Source organism: Pseudophryne corroboree, chromosome 6 (assembly GCF_028390025.1).
Source record: "Pseudophryne corroboree isolate aPseCor3 chromosome 6, aPseCor3.hap2, whole genome shotgun sequence".
Classification (NCBI taxonomy): Eukaryota; Metazoa; Chordata; class Amphibia; order Anura; family Myobatrachidae; genus Pseudophryne; species Pseudophryne corroboree.
The window spans coordinates 779,621,610-779,639,285 of record NC_086449.1 but is presented as its reverse complement, the minus strand read 5'-3'; positions in this window follow the sequence as shown (position 1 = coordinate 779,639,285).

Here is a 17,676-nt window from a genome sequence, read left to right as displayed (position 1 = left end):
TGTCACCTCATACGCTCCTCCAGGATCGGTGTCCTGGCTGGACATCGAAGCAGCCTTCATGGGCATGCCAGACCTGTCCCCCCTATGGGGCCTCTCCCCCACCTCTCGATCCCCAGCCTCTAAGCATCTCCCTACCACCAAATTCAATCTCAAAACATGGGACGCTCTCTCTCTGAATTGGGGTCTCACTACCATACCCTCACCCTTGACCCCCATCTGGCAAAACCCCAAGTTTCCCTCCGGACTCTCAGTTACGAGATCCCGAATGTGGACTACACTGGGCCTTAAATTCCCAACGGACTTTGCCGATCGAGGCCAATGGTTGTCCCTGCCCGACCTCCAGCGGAAAACTCCCTCACAACCACTTAACCCCTTCCAATACCTACAAATACGCCACTTTCTGGCCTCCTTCCCCTCTACCGCCTTACTCCGCGCCCTTACTCCCTTTGAATCCCTATGTGTCAACTCCCATTCCTCCAAAGGTATAATCTCCCAACTCTACTCTCTCCTACTAGACTCCTCCCTCCCTTCTTCCCGGCCCCATGAACTCGCGTGGGAACAAGACCTCGGACCTCCTCCAGAAACAGAGGACTGGGAGGACATGAGGCTGGGGATCGCTAAAAGCTCCATTGCTACTGCCTTTAAGGAAACGGCCTACAAAATCTACTACCGCTGGTACTACACCCCCGACCGACTTAACAAAATTTTCCCGTCCTCCTCCCCATCCTGTTGGAGAAACTGCGGAGCTAGAGGCACTATGCTCCACATATGGTGGACCTGCCCAGTAATTGTGCCCTTCTGGGACTTGGTCTACTCCCTCCTTAACTCACTTCTAGACCCTCCTGTCCGGAAAGACCCCTGGACCTCCCTGCTATGTTATCCCCCCCCACTCCTCAATAAATTCTCCCAAAAGCTAACCTCACATATTTTAGCAGCAGCAAAATCACTGATTGCCCTCAACTGGAAGAACCCCTCCCCACCTTCCCTACTCTCCCTTAAAGCTAAAATTTGGCACATCGCCTCAATGGAAAAGATCACATACTATCTCCACGACCGGGGCCACGTCTTCGAGCAGGTTTGGGCTCCTTGGCTCGCCGCCGAACGCAGAAACTAGTCTCCCCTCCTTTAGAACATCCCCCTCCCCCCCAGGGACCCATGGGCCCCTACCGCTCTTTCCCTCCGACAATTCTCTCTAACCCCCCCCCCCCGCTCTAACTTCCCTTCTTCCTTGCTGCTCTCTTCGTCCACACCCCCTTTCTGAATCTCCTCCCCCCTCTTAATCTGACTTTACTTGTTCTCATGGTATACATCATGTATAGACACAAATGTGGTCCTCCCCCCTCCCCCCCCAAACCCCATGTTTGAACTTGATTGTCTCTCCCTCATTGATTAATCTTGTTATATGCTTGAAAAATGTGGTCTACCCCGGACACTGGCTATGTTGGCCGCCTGTCCCATGTATTTTCAGTATGCTCTCTGTACCTATCTGACCACGCATAAATAAAGTATTTCAAAAAAAAAAAAAATAATACTCATGCAGCAAAAAAAAAAAAATATATTTTTTTTTTGGTGGAGGAGGGGTTTCTGGGTGCTCGGAAACCCCCCCTGCATGCGCCACTGTATAGAGGAAGCAACAAGAAGAATGTATGCGCGAGTGAGCAAAGTCCTGTACCACTGAAGAAAGACCTTGGTAGAATTTTCCCTGATGTGCAAACTGGACAATGATGTTGGTCCTTATACATGATCAGGTTTCAGGATCCAGAACCTCGCCCATGTCATGTTCCAGCTTGTCGCTTTCATTAGTATAAGGAGCACTAGCCTACAGATGTCTGAGAGGATGATCTAGAAAATGTCAAATTCCCTTTGATGAGTGCAAAGAAACAAGACTTCAGGCGCTAATATTTGGACAAGAAGGTGTGGATTATGGTGGACTGCAGCTTCAATTGAAGGAATACCGTAACCTTCTGGCAAAGCAAATTAAGAAATAGACAATTAGAAGGACAGTCTAGAAAATCAAGAAAAAGAATGGTAGACAGCACGTCTTTTTTCCCCCCTTGATTTCTTTAGCGCAGCAGTCCTTTTTTTGTGCTTCCTTTTTGGGTATTGTTATAGGTCTTGTCATCTGCTAGGACCTAATTGCTGAGATCAGCCTCATTTAAACCCAAGATGTTAGTAACCAAACATAATTCCGAATCCATATGAATTATATGGAAATATAGGTGCCATGATTTGCAAAATAGAGGTTACCAATGGATTCATCAGGGTTGACTAAGGGGAGTGAACAAGCGTATCTGCATTGCTACCCATCTCTATTCTCTTGTAGGAAAGGTATAGACAGTGCTAGAGAGCTGGACAGAGGCGTAACTTTGGGAGGCAATGGAGTCATCTGCGGCCGGGTTCCTGCTCTGAGGGGGGCACCTCTCCTCCCATTCTGTGACACCAATGAATTAACTTAATTGATAGCTACCGCTATCTCTTCAGTGGCCAACTTCGTCACTGGTCCCTGCACCTTACAAATCACACCCTTTTTGTCATGATCCGGACTACTGGACATTATTTTTTTACCTTTCAGGTGTCTTCTGAGGCTGGCTCAGTGTTCCAGGGGCGGGTCTCAGTCATCTCATAAATGTCCTTACTTCGTATTTTCCCCTTATTAGTATGTAGGTGCTGTTACAGGGAACTCTTATATGGAATGGCGTCTCTGGCTCGTCGTGGCCTCCGCCGCCATTTCTGGACTCTCGGCGTTGGGACGGCTCTGCGTGGCATTCACTGACGGTTGCGGCCTCTGCCGCCTTTGCTGCGCTTCCAGCATGGGGACGGATCTCCTGGCGTCTCCTGTCGGCCACGGCCGCTTGCCGCGATCACTGTGTTGGGGTGCTGCGGCTCTGTGCGGCGCTTCTCGCCCGCTGTGGCTTTTGCCGCTGGCGCCGGGAGCATGCTGTGTGGGTGTGGCGTTCTCTGGGTTCTGCGGCCACTGCCGCCATTGCTGTGAAAGTTCCATATAGAACTACAAGCCGGTTTTCCCTCCAAGAATCGGTATGCCCGGAGGCAAGATAAATATTGGTGCCCCCCCCCATATTTAGATAAATATATGTATGTATGTATGTATATATATTAATGACATTTTTCGGGTTTTGTGTTTTGGTTTTGGATTCGGTTCCGCGGCCGTGTTTTGGATTCGGACGCGTTTTGGCAAAACCTCCCTGAAAATTTTTTGTCGGATTCGGGTGTGTTTTGGATTCGGGTGTTTTTTTACAAAAAACCCTCAAAAACAGCTTAAATCATAGAATTTAGGGGTCATTTTGATCCCATAGTATTATTAACCTCAATAACCATAATTTCCACTCATTTCCAGTCTATTCTAAACACCTCACTCCTCACAATATTATTTTTCATCCTAAAATTTGCACCGAGGTCACTGGATGACTAAGCTAAGCGACCCAAGTGGCCGGCACAAACACCTGGCCCATCTAGGAGTGGCACTGCAGTGTCAGACAGGATGGCACTTAAAAAAATTGTTCCCAAACAGCACATGATGCAAAGAAAAAAAGAGGTGCACCAAGGTCGCTGGATGGCTAAGCTAAGCGACCCAAGTGGTCGACACAAACACATGGCCCATCTAGGAGTGGCACTGCAGTGTCAGACAGGATGGCACTTCAAAAAATAGTCCCCAAACAGCACATGATGCAAAGAAAAAAAGAGGTGCAATGAGGTAGCTGTGTGACTAAGCTAAGCGACCCAATTGGCCGACACAAACAACTGGCCCATCTAGGAGTGGCACTGTAGAGTCAGACAGGATGGCAGATTTAAAAAATAGTCCCCAAACAGCACATAATGCAAAAAAAAAAAGAGGTGCAATGAGCTAGCTGTGTGCTAAGCTAAGCGACCCAAGTGGCCGACACAAACACATGGCCCATCTAGGAGTGGCACTGCAGTGTCAGACAGGATGGCAGATTTAAAAAATAGTCCCCAAACAGCACATGATGCAAAGAAAAAAATAGGTGCAATGAGGTAGCTGTGTGACTAAGCTAAGCGACCCAAGTGGCCGACACAAACACCTGGCCCATCTAGGAGTGGCACTGCAGTGTCAGACAGGATGGCACTTCAAAAAATAGTCCCCAAACAGCACATGATGCAAAGAAAAAAAGAGGTGCAATGAGGTAGCTGTGTGACTAAGCTAAGCGACCCAAGTGGCTGACACAAACACCTGGCCCATCTAGGAGTGGCACTGCAGTGTCAGACAGAATGGCAGAATTAAAAAATAGTCCCCAAACAGCACATGATGCAAAGAAAAAAAGAGGGGCAATGAGGTAGCTGTGTGACTAAGCTAAGCGACCCAAGTGGCCGACACAAACACCTGGCCCATCTAGGAGTGGCACTGCAGTGTCAGACAGGATGGCAGATTTAAAAAATAGTCCCCAAACAGCACATGATGCAAAGAAAAAAAGAGGTGCAATGAGGTAGCTGACTAGCTGTGTGACTAAGCTAAGCGACCCAAGTGGCCGACACAAACACCTGGCCTATCTAGAAGTGGCACTGCAGTGTCAGACAGGATGACACTTCAAAAAATAGTCCCCAAACAGCACATGATGCAAAGAAAAAAAGAGGTGCAATGAGGTAGCTATGTGACTAAGCTAAGCGACCCAAGTGGCCGACACAAACACCAGGCCCATCTAGGAGTGGCACTGCAGTGTCAGACAGGATGGCACTTCAAAAAATAATCCCCAAACAGCACATGATGCAAAGAAAAAAAGAGGTTCACCAAGGTCGCTGTGTGACTAAGCTAAGCGACCCAAGTGGCCGACACAAACACCTGACCCATCTAGGAGTGGCACTGCAGTTTTCTAGCGAGAGGATGAGTGCTTCCATCCTCATGTGAATCTGAACCACTAGCCATGAACATAGGCCAGGGCCTTAGCCATTCCTTGCCACTCCGTGTCGTAAATGGCATATTGGCAAGTTTACGCTTCTCCTCAGACTCTTTTAATTTTGATTTTTGGGTCATTTTACTGAACTTTTGTTTTTTGGATTTTACATGCTCTCTACTATGACATTGGGCATCGGCCTTGGCAGACGACGTTGATGGCATTTCATCGTCTCGGCCATGACTAGTGGCAGCAGCTTCAGCACGAGGTGGAAGTGGATCTTGATCTTTCCCTATTTTACCCTCCACATTTTTGTTCTCCATTTTTTAATGTGTGGAATTATATGCCAGTAATATATCAATAGCAATGGCCTACTGTACCGTACTGCTATATATTATATACTGGTGGTCAGCAAAATTATGCACTGTCCTCCTACTACTGCGCACAACAACTAAAATGCACCACAGGTATGGATGGATAGTATACTTGACGACACAGAGGTAGGCAGAGCAGTGGCCTACTGTACCGTACTGCTATATATTATATACTGGTGGTCAGCAAAATTATGCACTGTCCTCCTACTATATATACTGCGCAAAACTTAAATGCACCACAGGTATGGATGGATAGTATACTTGATGACACAGAGGTAGGTAGAGCAGTGGACTACTGTACCATACTGCTATATATTATATACTGGTGGTCAGCAAAATTATGCACTGTCCTTCTACTACTGCGCACAACAACTAAAATGCACCACAGGTATGGATGTATAGTATACTTGACGACACAGAGGTAGGCAGAGCAGTGGACTACTGTACCGTACTGCTATATTTTATATACTGGTGGTCAGCAAAATTATGCACTGTCCTCCTACTACTGCGCACAACAACTAAAATGCACCACAGGTATGGCTGGATAGTATACTTGACGACACAGAGGTAGGTAGAGCAGTGGACTACTGTACCGTACTGCTATATATTATATACTGGTGGTCAGCAAAATGATGCACTGTCCTCCTACTATATATACTGCGCAAAACTTAAATGCACCACAGGTATGGATGGATAGTATACTTGACGACACAGAGGTAGGTAGAGCAGTGGACTACTGTACCGTACTGATATAATACTGGTGGTCACTGGTCAGCAAAATTCTGCACTGTCCTCCTACTATATACTACAATGCAGCACAGATATAGAGCATTTTGCAGGCAGAGAACGTATAATACTGGTGGTCACTGGTCAGCAAAACTCTGCACTGTCCTCCTACTATATAATACTGGTGGTCCCCAGTCCCCACAATAAAGCACACTGAGCACAGATATTTGCAGCACACTGAGCACAGATATTTGCAGCACACTGAACACAACTGAGAGAACGCTGCACGTCCTCTCCCTATCATCTTCAATGTGTAAGGATGTGCCCTGTGGGCACATCCATGCTGCTGTCCCTAACTGGGGGCCGCGCTGGGGCAGCTTGTCTGTCCCCAGCGCGGAGTGTGCGGCGGCGGGGAGCGGCGCGGCGGCGCTTTGAACTTGGCGCCGCTCGGGCCGCCAATCAGAAGCGCCGCCCGCAGCGTTTGAATCTTGGCGCCCTCCGGGAGCCAATCGCGGCTCCCGGAGCGGCAGCCAATCGTAGAGAGACGCGGCGAGCCAATCGGCGCTCGCCGCGTCATAGGCCCCGCCCCCGGCGTCTGACGTCAGACGCCGGGCGGGACGGGGAGCAGGAGGCCGCGCCGAAGAGCGGCGAAGACAGAAGAGACGCCGGGCGGGAGCCGAAGAGGGCGCGCGCGCAGAAGAGCGCAAAGAGGAAAGAAGATCCCGGTGGCAAGAAGAAAGAAGACGGGCTCGGAGAAGAAGATGTCCAGCGGCGGCTGGACGCGGCGCGACGACGGCGGCGCCGCTGGCCAGGACGGGCCAGCGGCCGAAGATTAAAGAACAGCGCCGGAGGGGTCACCAGGGGTGGGAAGCAAAGGGCTGCCGAAGCTCCCCCCTGGTGCCTCTCCCAGCGGGTCAGGTAGGCCCTTATCAGGCGCCCCTGTACCCGCCCCTCCCTAGACCACCGGGTGTTCGGGCAATAGGCCCGTGGGCACAGTCAGGCCCTCCCGGCCTGTGGGCATGTAGTCGGGCCCTCCCGGCCCGTGGGCATTTGGTCGGGCCTCTCGGCCCGTGGGGGCACATAGGCAGGCACTAGGCCTGGGCGCAGGTTGGGCACTAGGCCCATAAGTATAGTCAGGCCACCGGCCTGTGGGCGCAGTTAGGCGGGCATTAGGCCCGAGGGGCACGGTCAGGCACTAGGCCTGTGGGAGCATTAGAGGGCATTAGGCCCTAGTGGATTTTGGCCAAATAGGTACGATAAGGTGACCTTGGGCACAAGGCCCAGGTCACCCAACGGGCAGCAAGGTAGGCGGGCGCTAGGCCCGTGGGCAAAGTCAGGCCTCCGGCCTGTGGACAGTTAGGGGGCGCTAGGCCCATCGAAGCAGTGTTTTCCCCGAGGTGAGTAAAGGTGACACTGGGCGTTAGGCTCAGGCCACCCTGAGAGTACGGTAGGTGGGTGAGCTGTGCGGTCCCCACTGCTGGGTGTTCTGAGTCGGGTAGATAAAGGGACAGCACCTTTTTATGTTATAACTCCGATAGTGTGATATATGTTGTTACCGTGCAGGGCAAAGTGTATGTGTTGTGTAAGTTGTGCATAGTTGTGTTGCACCACACCCACAGAGCTAGTTTGAGGGCTCTGCTGTTGTAGATAGTATAGGGTGTGACACTAGGTCAGAGTTAGGCCCTGCACGGCTGTTTCTCTTTGCCTCCTTACAGGGACCTGTAAGTGGAGAAGATCGGAGTGCAAGACTTGTGACGGTGAGTAGCATCCGTGTACGTCTGTCCCTTGTTTGTCCCCGAGCGCCGGAGTTAGGATTGCTCACGGACGTGAGAATCCCTTCATCACACTACGTGCGAAAGCGCGAGTGTGTGAAAGCTGGGTAGCTGAGGCTTTGTGCCGGTGATGACCATTCACCCAGCCGGTGAAGGTCGCAGCCACCCCTGGGGTATCCCTTGTTCCACCGGAAGCAGGGTCGATACCCCCTTTAATGTAGACCATTCTCCCCTCAGCTCGGTCGACGGTCAGCTCCAAGAGGGAATCGCCGTGTCCGGATCCGACTGAAGATTTCCAGGTCCGTTGAGGGTTCCGGTACCTGAAGGTGAGAGCGAGCGGCGCCTGGTGAGTACCGAGTCTACACCTGCACGGCAGCAGGCACCACCACACGCACTCGCAGGCCCCCAACCGCACCTCTCACATTTGGCGTAGTCGGCAGGATAAAAGAGACCGGATCACGAACACGATGTGGAACGCCACCAAGAAGACCTCCCTGCGGACGGCTCCGGAGAAGACTCACCCCCGGACGTGTGCGGACCAGAGCGACTGGGTGACGGTGTCTGGGGCAGACATCCTGAAGATGGTGCAGCGGTCGGTCCAGCGTGAAAAAGAAGAGCGCCGGGAGAAGGGGCGCAAGAAGGCCGCTGTGACGCCCTGCAAGAAATGTCGGCAAACAGGTCACTTTGCCGACGAGTGTACTTGGCGAGAGACGTCCCCAAAGAAGGTGGTCCAGGAAGCGGACCGAAGACGTCAGAAGGGCCAAGCGAAGAAAGAGTCCTGGTGTTTGCTCTGCGGAAACTACGGGCATGAGCACAACAGTTGTCCCTGGGACGAAGAGTTGAGCGAAGACGAGGTTGATTCCCGGTGTGAAGGCTGTGGAGATCCCCGACATCGGCTCCTGGAATGTCCATGGACGGAAGACAGGACGGACTACGAGGCCACGGTGAAGCAGCTGACAGAGTCTCGTCAGCAGCTTTGGGACCGGGTGGCTGCAGAGCCTGTGTGTGCGCTCTGCGACGCGAGAGGACATGCGCTTCCCGATTGTCCGTGGAATGAAGACCGGATGATTGCGGATGGTCGCGCCCAGAGATGGGAGGAGGAAACCAGGGAAATGGAGCGGAAGGCCTTGCTTGAAGTTAGTTCGCAGGTGCCCATTTCCTCTGAGCCGGAACCAACGGGTGAAGATTCCCCAGTGAAGGAGGTGGACCAGGAACCCGTCTTGGAGAAGGTGGCAGTGGCCCTCCCTTGTTGGAAGTGTCGACGACCAGGACATGCGGCCAGTGAGTGCCCCTGGGAAGATGCCGCGGACCTACTCTGTCCCAAGAAAGTGACCCCAGTAAGGCAGAATCCTTTCCCGCATGAGGCGGAGGTGGACGACTGGGAGGTGAAGAGGCCACGCTGCGAAGAAAAGCGTGAAGACCCAGTGACTGAGACGTCCGGAATCTCCCCGCGATGGAACCGTCCACGACCAGGACGTGCGGAACAGGAGTGTCCTGGGTACCAAGAGATGCCAGCGGAAGCAAAGGAGTACGCTGAGGAAGTAACGATGCCAGCGGAAGCGAAGGAGTACGCTGAGGAAGTAACGATGCCAGCGGAAGCGAAGGAGTACGCTGAGGAAGCAGAGGTGCCAGCGGAAGTGAAGAAGTACGCTGAGGAGGAAAGTAATACCCCAGGCCAGATATCGGAGGAGGACTCGGACTACGGTGAGCTGTCCGCCGACGAATCCCTCCCAGAACAGATGGAGGACGACTCTGGCATCGGAAGCGCCGACGAGAGTGACTGGCAGGATCGGGTGGAGTCATGTTCCCAGTTGAATGCCCTCCGTGAAGAGGAGGAGATAGTCCTGGAGCAAGAGTACCTGCCAGGAGTGTCGAGATGGACCGACGTACGGGGACAGGACTGTGATGCCGTGGGAGGACCCGTTCCAGAGGAAGACACAGGACCTTTGGAGGTGCCCCACGAGGAAATTCGACATGTGGTGGCTGTTACCCGGGAGGAAACGGATGCCCCGGAGGATTCCGCTGTTGGGTGGTGGTCGATACCACACCCGGAAGACAGGGACGAAGCCACAGACAATATCAGAGGCCAAGAGTGGGTGACTGTTGTCCCCGTGGAGGAAGATTCCCCTTGGTGGCCAGCGTCAAGCGACCGTGAGGAGATGCCACTCCCCCAGAGGATCCGCCGATGGAGGTCAGGCCGTAAGAGGAACCCGGAGCTGGAGGAGGAAGGATGTGGGGTCACAGCTGGTCCAGGCTGGGCCCCCGAATGCACCCTCGCCGGAAGGACCTTGGAATTCCCTGACCCGCGGACGATGGACGTCGTGAGGAACTTTGTAGGGACTACAAAGGAAAAAGGGGGGGGAAATGTAAGGATGTGCCCTGTGGGCACATCCATGCTGCTGTCCCTAACTGGGGGCCGCGCTGGGGCAGCTTGTCTGTCCCCAGCGCGGAGTGTGCGGCGGCGGGGAGCGGCGCGGCGGCGCTTTGAACTTGGCGCCGCTCGGGCCGCCAATCAGAAGCGCCGCCCGCAGCGTTTGAATCTTGGCGCCCTCCGGGAGCCAATCGCGGCTCCCGGAGCGGCAGCCAATCGTAGAGAGACGCGGCAAGCCAATCGGCGCTCGCCGCGTCATAGGCCCCGCCCCCGGCATCTGACGTCAGACGCCGGGCGGGACGGGGAGCAGGAGGCCGCGCCGAAGAGCGGCGAAGACAGAAGAGACGCCGGGCGGGAGCCGAAGAGGGCGCGCGCGCAGAAGAGCGCAAAGAGGAAAGAAGATCCCGGCGGCAAGAAGAAAGAAGACGGGCTCGGAGAAGAAGATGTCCAGCGGCGGCTGGACGCGGCGCGACGACGGCGGCGCCGCTGGCCAGGACGGGCCAGCGGCCGAAGATTAAAGAACAGCGCCGGAGGGGTCACCAGGGGTGGGAAGCAAAGGGCTGCCGAAGCTCCCCCCTGGTGCCTCTCCCAGCGGGTCAGGTAGGCCCTTATCAGGCGCCCCTGTACCCGCCCCTCCCTAGACCACCGGGTGTTCGGGCAATAGGCCCGTGGGCACAGTCAGGTCCTCCCGGCCTGTGGGCATGTAGTCGGGCCCTCCCGGCCCGTGGGCATTTGGTCGGGCCTCTCGGCCCGTGGGGGCACATAGGCAGGCACTAGGCCTGGGCGCAGGTTGGGCACTAGGCCCATAAGTATAGTCAGGCCACCGGCCTGTGGGCGCAGTTAGGCGGGCATTAGGCCCGAGGGGCACGGTCAGGCACTAGGCCTGTGGGAGCATTAGAGGGCATTAGGCCCTAGTGGATTTTGGCCAAATAGGTACGATAAGGTGACCTTGGGCACAAGGCCCAGGTCACCCAACGGGCAGCAAGGTAGGCGGGCGCTAGGCCCGTGGGCAAAGTCAGGCCTCCGGCCTGTGGACAGTTAGGGGGCGCTAGGCCCATCGAAGCAGTGTTTTCCCCGAGGTGAGTAAAGGTGACACTGGGCGTTAGGCTCAGGCCACCCTGAGAGTACGGTAGGTGGGTGAGCTGTGCGGTCCCCACTGCTGGGTGTTCTGAGTCGGGTAGATAAAGGGACAGCACCGTTTTATGTTGTAACTCCGATAGTGTGATATATGTTGTTACCGTGCAGGGCAAAGTGTATGTGTTGTGTAAGTTGTGCATAGTTGTGTTGCACCACACCCACAGAGCTAGTTTGAGGGCTCTGCTGTTGTAGATAGTATAGGGTGTGACACTAGGTCAGAGTTAGGCCCTGCACGGCTGTTTCTCTTTGCCTCCTTACAGGGACCTGTAAGTGGAGAAGATCGGAGTGCAAGACTTGTGACGGTGAGTAGCATCCGTGTACGTCTGTCCCTTGTTTGTCCCCGAGCGCCGGAGTTAGGATTGCTCACGGACGTGAGAATCCCTTCATCACACTACGTGCGAAAGCGCGAGTGTGTGAAAGCTGGGTAGCTGAGGCTTTGTGCCGGTGATGACCATTCACCCAGCCGGTGAAGGTCGCAGCCACCCCTGGGGTATCCCTTGTTCCACCGGAAGCAGGGTCGATACCCCCTTTAATGTAGACCATTCTCCCTTCAGCTCGGTCGACGGTCAGCTCCAAGAGGGAATCGCCGTGTCCGGATCCGACTGAAGATTTCCAGGTCCGTTGAGGGTTCCGGTACCTGAAGGTGAGAGCGAGCGGCGCCTGGTGAGTACCGAGTCTACACCTGCACGGCAGCAGGCACCACCACACGCACTCGCAGGCCCCCAACCGCACCTCTCACAAATGCACGAGTGAAAATGGCGGCGACGCGTGGCTCCTTATATAGAATACGAATCTCGCGAGAATCCGACAGTGGGATGATGACGTTCGGGCGCGCTCGGGTTAACCGAGCAAGGCGGGGAGATTCGAATCTGCCTCGGAACCGTGCAAAATGGGTGAAGTTCGGGGGGCTTCGGATTCTGAGGAACCGAACCCGCTCATCACTAATATATATATATATATATATATATAGTGTGTGTGTGTGTGTGTGTGTGTGTTCTGGAAAAAAAATTTATATGCTGTATATATACATTTCATTGTCTTTTATTTTAAGTCACACATTTCTTAGCAGTCATACCCGGGATTAGAACCCACAACCTATTACACTGACAGCAGACACCTTACTGATGAAGCTGTTTGCTCTTGCATAAGAAATATGAGAATTCTAACTATATGAAGTTACTTCTCTGACAATTACACATACCTTCATAAAGTTATTCTCATGCTTCCTATGCAGGAGCAAATATCTCTATCAGTAAAGTGTCTGCTTTCACCGTAACAGGTTATGGGTTCTAATCCTGGGTATGACTGCTAAGAAATGTGTGATTTAAAATAAAAGACAATGAAATGTATATACAGGTTAAGTATCCCATATCCAAATATTCCGAAATACGGAATATTCCGAAATACTGACTTTTTTGAGTGAGATAGTGAAACCTTTGTTTTTTGATGGCTCAATGTACACAAACTGTATTTAATACACAGAGTTATTAAAAATAATGTATTAAATGACCTTCAGGCTGTGTGTATAAGGTGTATATGAAACATAAATGAATTGTGTGAATGTACACACACTTTGTTTAATGCACAAAGTTATAAAAAATATTGGTTAAAATGATCTTCAGGCTGTGTGTATAAGGTGTATATGTAACATAAATGCATTCTGTGCTTAGATTTAGGTCCCATCACCATGATATCTCATTATGGTATGCAATTATTCCAAAATACGGAAAAATCCCATATCCAAAATACCTCTGGTCCCAAGCATTTTGGATAAGGGAGACTCAACCTGTATACACAGCATATACATTTTCACTGACAGCAGACACCTTACTGATGAAGCTGTTTGCTCTTGCATAAGAAATATGAGAATTCTAACTATATGAAGTTACTTCTCTGACAATTACACATAACTTCATATAGTTATTCTCATGCTTCCTATGCAGGAGCAAATATCTCTATCAGTAAAGTGTCTGCTGTCACCGTAACAGGTTATGGGTTCTAATCCTGGGTATGACTGCTAAGAAATGTGTGATTTAAAATAAAAGACAATGAAATGTATATATACACAGCATATACATTTTTTTTCCAGAACACACCACTATATACACACACACACACACACACACACACACACACACACACACTGCGCACAACAACTAAAATGCACCACAGATATGGTTGGATAGTATACTTGACGACACAGAGGTAGGTAGAGCAGTGGACTACTGTACCGTACTGATATAATACTGGTGGTCACTGGTCAGCAAAATTCTGCACTGTCCTCCTACTATATACTACAATGCAGCACAGATATGGAGCGTTTTGCAGGCAGAGAACGTATAATACTGGTGGTCACTGGTCAGCAAAACTCTGCACTGTCCTCCTACTATATAATACTGGTGGTCCCCAGTCCCCACAATAAAGCACACTGAGCACAGATATTTGCAGCACACTGAGCACAGATATGGAGCGTTTTTCAGGCAGAGAACGTAGATATTTTCAGCACACTGAGCACAGATATTTGCAAGCACACTGAGCACAGATATTTGCAGCACACTGAGCACAGATATTTGCAGCACACTGAACACAACTGAGAGAACGCTGCACGTCCTCTCCCTATCATATCCAATGCACGAGTGAAAATGGCGGCGACGCGCTGCTCCTTATATAGAATACGAATCTCGCGAGAATCCGACAGCGGGATGATGATGTTCGGGCGCGCTCGGGTTAACCGAGCAAGGCGGGAAGATTCGAATCTGCCTCGGAACCGTGCAAAATGGGTGAAGTTCGGGGGGGTTCGGATTCTGAGGAACCGAACCCGCTCATCACTAATATATATACTGTATATGTGTGTGTGTGTGTGTGTGTGTGTGTGTGTGTGTTCTGGAAAAAAAAATTATATGCTGTATATATACATTTCATTGTCTTTTATTTTAAATCACACATTTCTTAGCAGTCATACCCGGGATTAGAACCCACAACCTATTACACTGACAGCAGACACCTTACTGATGAAGCTGTTTGCTCTTGCATAAGAAATATGAGAATTCTAACTATATGAAGTTACTTCTCTGACAATTACACATAACTTCATATAGTTATTCTCATGCTTCCTCTACAGGAGCAAATCTCTCTATCAGTAAAGTGTCTGCTGTCACCGTAACAGGTTATGGGTTCTAATCCTGGGTATGACTGCTAAGAAATGTGTGATTTAAAATAAAAGACAATGAAATGTATATATACACAGCATATAATTTGTTTTTCCAGAACACACCACTACACACACACACACACACACACACACACACACACACACACACACACACACACACACACACACACACACACACACACACACACACACACACTATGTATGTATATATATATATATATATATATATATACGCATGCATTCATACATATATTTATCTAAATATGGGGGGGGGGGGGGCACCAATATTTATCTTGCCTCCGGGCATCTGTGATGAAATTATGCCACTGGAGCTGGATATGATGAAAAGAAATTACATTTATTCATTGTGACAAGAACACTGGGATAGTGTTTGAGGGCAGGTATGTTTGTCCCAGGTTCTTGTCTTACATGTTTTAGAAAATGAAAACTTCTAGGAAAAATGCTTTTGTTTTGTCAGAACCTTTTCAGTTTGCTGTAAAAGCTGGGTAAAGGCTCTGAGAGAGAGATAAGGCGAGTTCTAGACATTGGGCCCAGTTCGGGTCTTTGGCCTCACAGAGGGCTAATCAGGCTTTCAGCTGTGTAAGAGTGTTATAGAGCTGCTGGCCTGATTAGGGTGTGCAGACTGCCTGGGAAGACTGGAGGGATCTGTGTGAGAGAAACACGCTTCCGGATACAAGTGAGCTATACAGTGTTTACTGGAGAACCCTGTGTTTTTGTTTAGTGATAGTTAGGAACATCTTGTGTTTAGTTAGTGCCGGACAGGCAAGGTATTTTCTTTTGGTGTTTGTTTTATTTTCTGTTTCAATAAAACTGGCCGGGGCCAGTTGTACCAGAAACTGGACTTGTGTTGTTCCTCAGCTGCTGCGTGCTGCCATATTCCCCAGGAAGAGGTGCCTTGCACCCCTACAGTGTTACATCATATACATTAAACAATAAAATTACCATTGCAATGTAATATTAAATTGAGCAAAATGCATAAAAAATGAAGAAAAAGGAGCACACAATAGCACTGCATTGAAAAAAGACCTTATTAAAAATGTATAGGTTGGGATTTATATGCAACTTGTGGTGGATTTATACCAATTTGTGGTGGAATAGATGACCTCTTGTAGCTCGATAATAAATTGCAATAATAATCTCACTTGTGGACATCTCGGCTTGCCTCCTGGTAAGGTCCAGTATGTAGCAGTATCCAACTCCTTCACCAAGGGCTTGCAAAGCTGTGGCAACCGAGCTGGGCACTGCTACATATTGGACTTTACCAGGAGGCAAGCGTAGATGTCCACAATCAGGTTTATTATTGTGATCTACATCTAAAGAACAGGACTATTTCTGGGTCCACAATCGAGCTACAAGAGGTCATCTATTCCACCACAAGTTGGTAACTACCACTCTTGCAATTTTGCCTTTCCCAGGACTGTGGCCAGTCTCCATGGACAAGCTTTGCATATAAATCCCGGCCTATACATCTTTAATAAGATCTTTCTTCAATGCAGTGCTAAAATACTTGGAGCAAGGCCCTCTTCCCTCCTGTTTAGACAGCCCTCTTCTCCTGCACTTCAATTTACAGTTCTCTCCTACTCAGTGACTGTCTATACCTGCATCTTCTCCTGCTCGTGACTGTTCATCTCTTCCAATGGCTGTCCACCCCCAGTAGTCATACTTGCCTACTCTCCCGGAATGACCGGGAGGCTCCCGAAAATCGGGTGACCCTCCCGGCCCCCCGGAAGAGCAGGCAAGTCTCCCGATTTGCGGGGTCCCCCCTGCCCGTCCGCCCACTTAGTGTGTAAAGTGGGCGGTCCGGGCAGTCGATGACGTGATTCTTGCTGAATTGCGTCATCATAGTCACGCCCCCTGCAGTGTAATGCCGGTGATCGCGGCATTACAGAGCGGGGGCGTGGCTTAAATGAGGTGTCACTGTGACCCCGCCCTTGCTCCGCCCCCGTCCCGCCCTTGCTCCGCCTCCGGCCACCCCCTCCTTTACAGCACAGCCTCCCCTGCCCGCCTGCTGAGCCGACCTGGCTGCTCTCTCCCGCAGAGAGCAGCCAGAATATCGGTAAGTATGCCAGTAGTACACCGATTACTTCTTTGCTTCCTGACATCTCAGCTGCAGTGTATACTGAGAACTGTGCTGCTAATTGTTCCCTGTGCTCAGTTTTAGTCTTCTGTGATGTTAAGTTCTGTTTACCCTGTATTGTTCTAATGTGTGTTGTATGTACAGCGCTGCAAAACACTTGTGGCGCCTTATTCATAAATTGTAATAATAATAATAATAATAATAATAATAATATAATGTGTGCTCTTTTATCTCTCTTTTTCATGCATTTTGATTAATTTTATATTACGTTGCAAAAGTAATTTTATTGTTTATAGTATATGAATAAATGTAATATCTTTTTATCACATCCAGCTCTCTAGCGCTGTCTATACCTTTCCTATATTATTATTATATTGGGACTAACTGTCCCTTCATTCAGCCGCTTATGGTAAAACTAACTCAGTTTCAGCGCTAGGCCGATTACCCTGGTCATTCATTCTTCCATCTCTTTTGTCTGCTCTGTCAGGGGCATCGTATCTGGAACCTTCTCATGTTCTTGGCGTGAGGGCATCTTGTGGCCACACCTAACACGGCATGATCGTACATTCAGGCTTCGCTTGTGCACATATTTATTAATATATAATTCATACATCGACAGTTACCAAAGTATAAATACAGTATGTTCCCTCAGGAGTTGAAAATAGGTCCACACAACCACTGCATAGACAGCGGTCCTAATTGTGAGTGGCACACAGGTCCGCATGCAGGAGGTCATTCCGAGTTGTTCGCTCGCAAGCGGATTTTAGCAGATTTGCTCATGCTAAGCCGCCGCCTACTGGGAGTGAATCTTAGCATCTTAAAATTGCGAACGATGTATTCGCAATATTGCGATTACACACCTCGTAGCAGTTTCTGAGTAGCTCCAGACTTACTCGGCATCTGCGATCATTTCACTGCTTGTCGTTCCTGGTTTGACGTCACAAACACACCCAGCGTTCGCCCAGACACTCCTCCGTTTCTCCAGCCACTCCTGCGTTTTTTCCGGAAACGGTAGCGTTTTTTCCCACACGCCCATAAAACGGCCTGTTTCCGCCCAGTAACACCCATTTCCTGTCAATCACATTACGATCGCCAGAACGATGAAAAAGCCGTGAGTAAAATTACTAAGTGCATAGCAAATTTACTTGGCGCAGTCGCAGT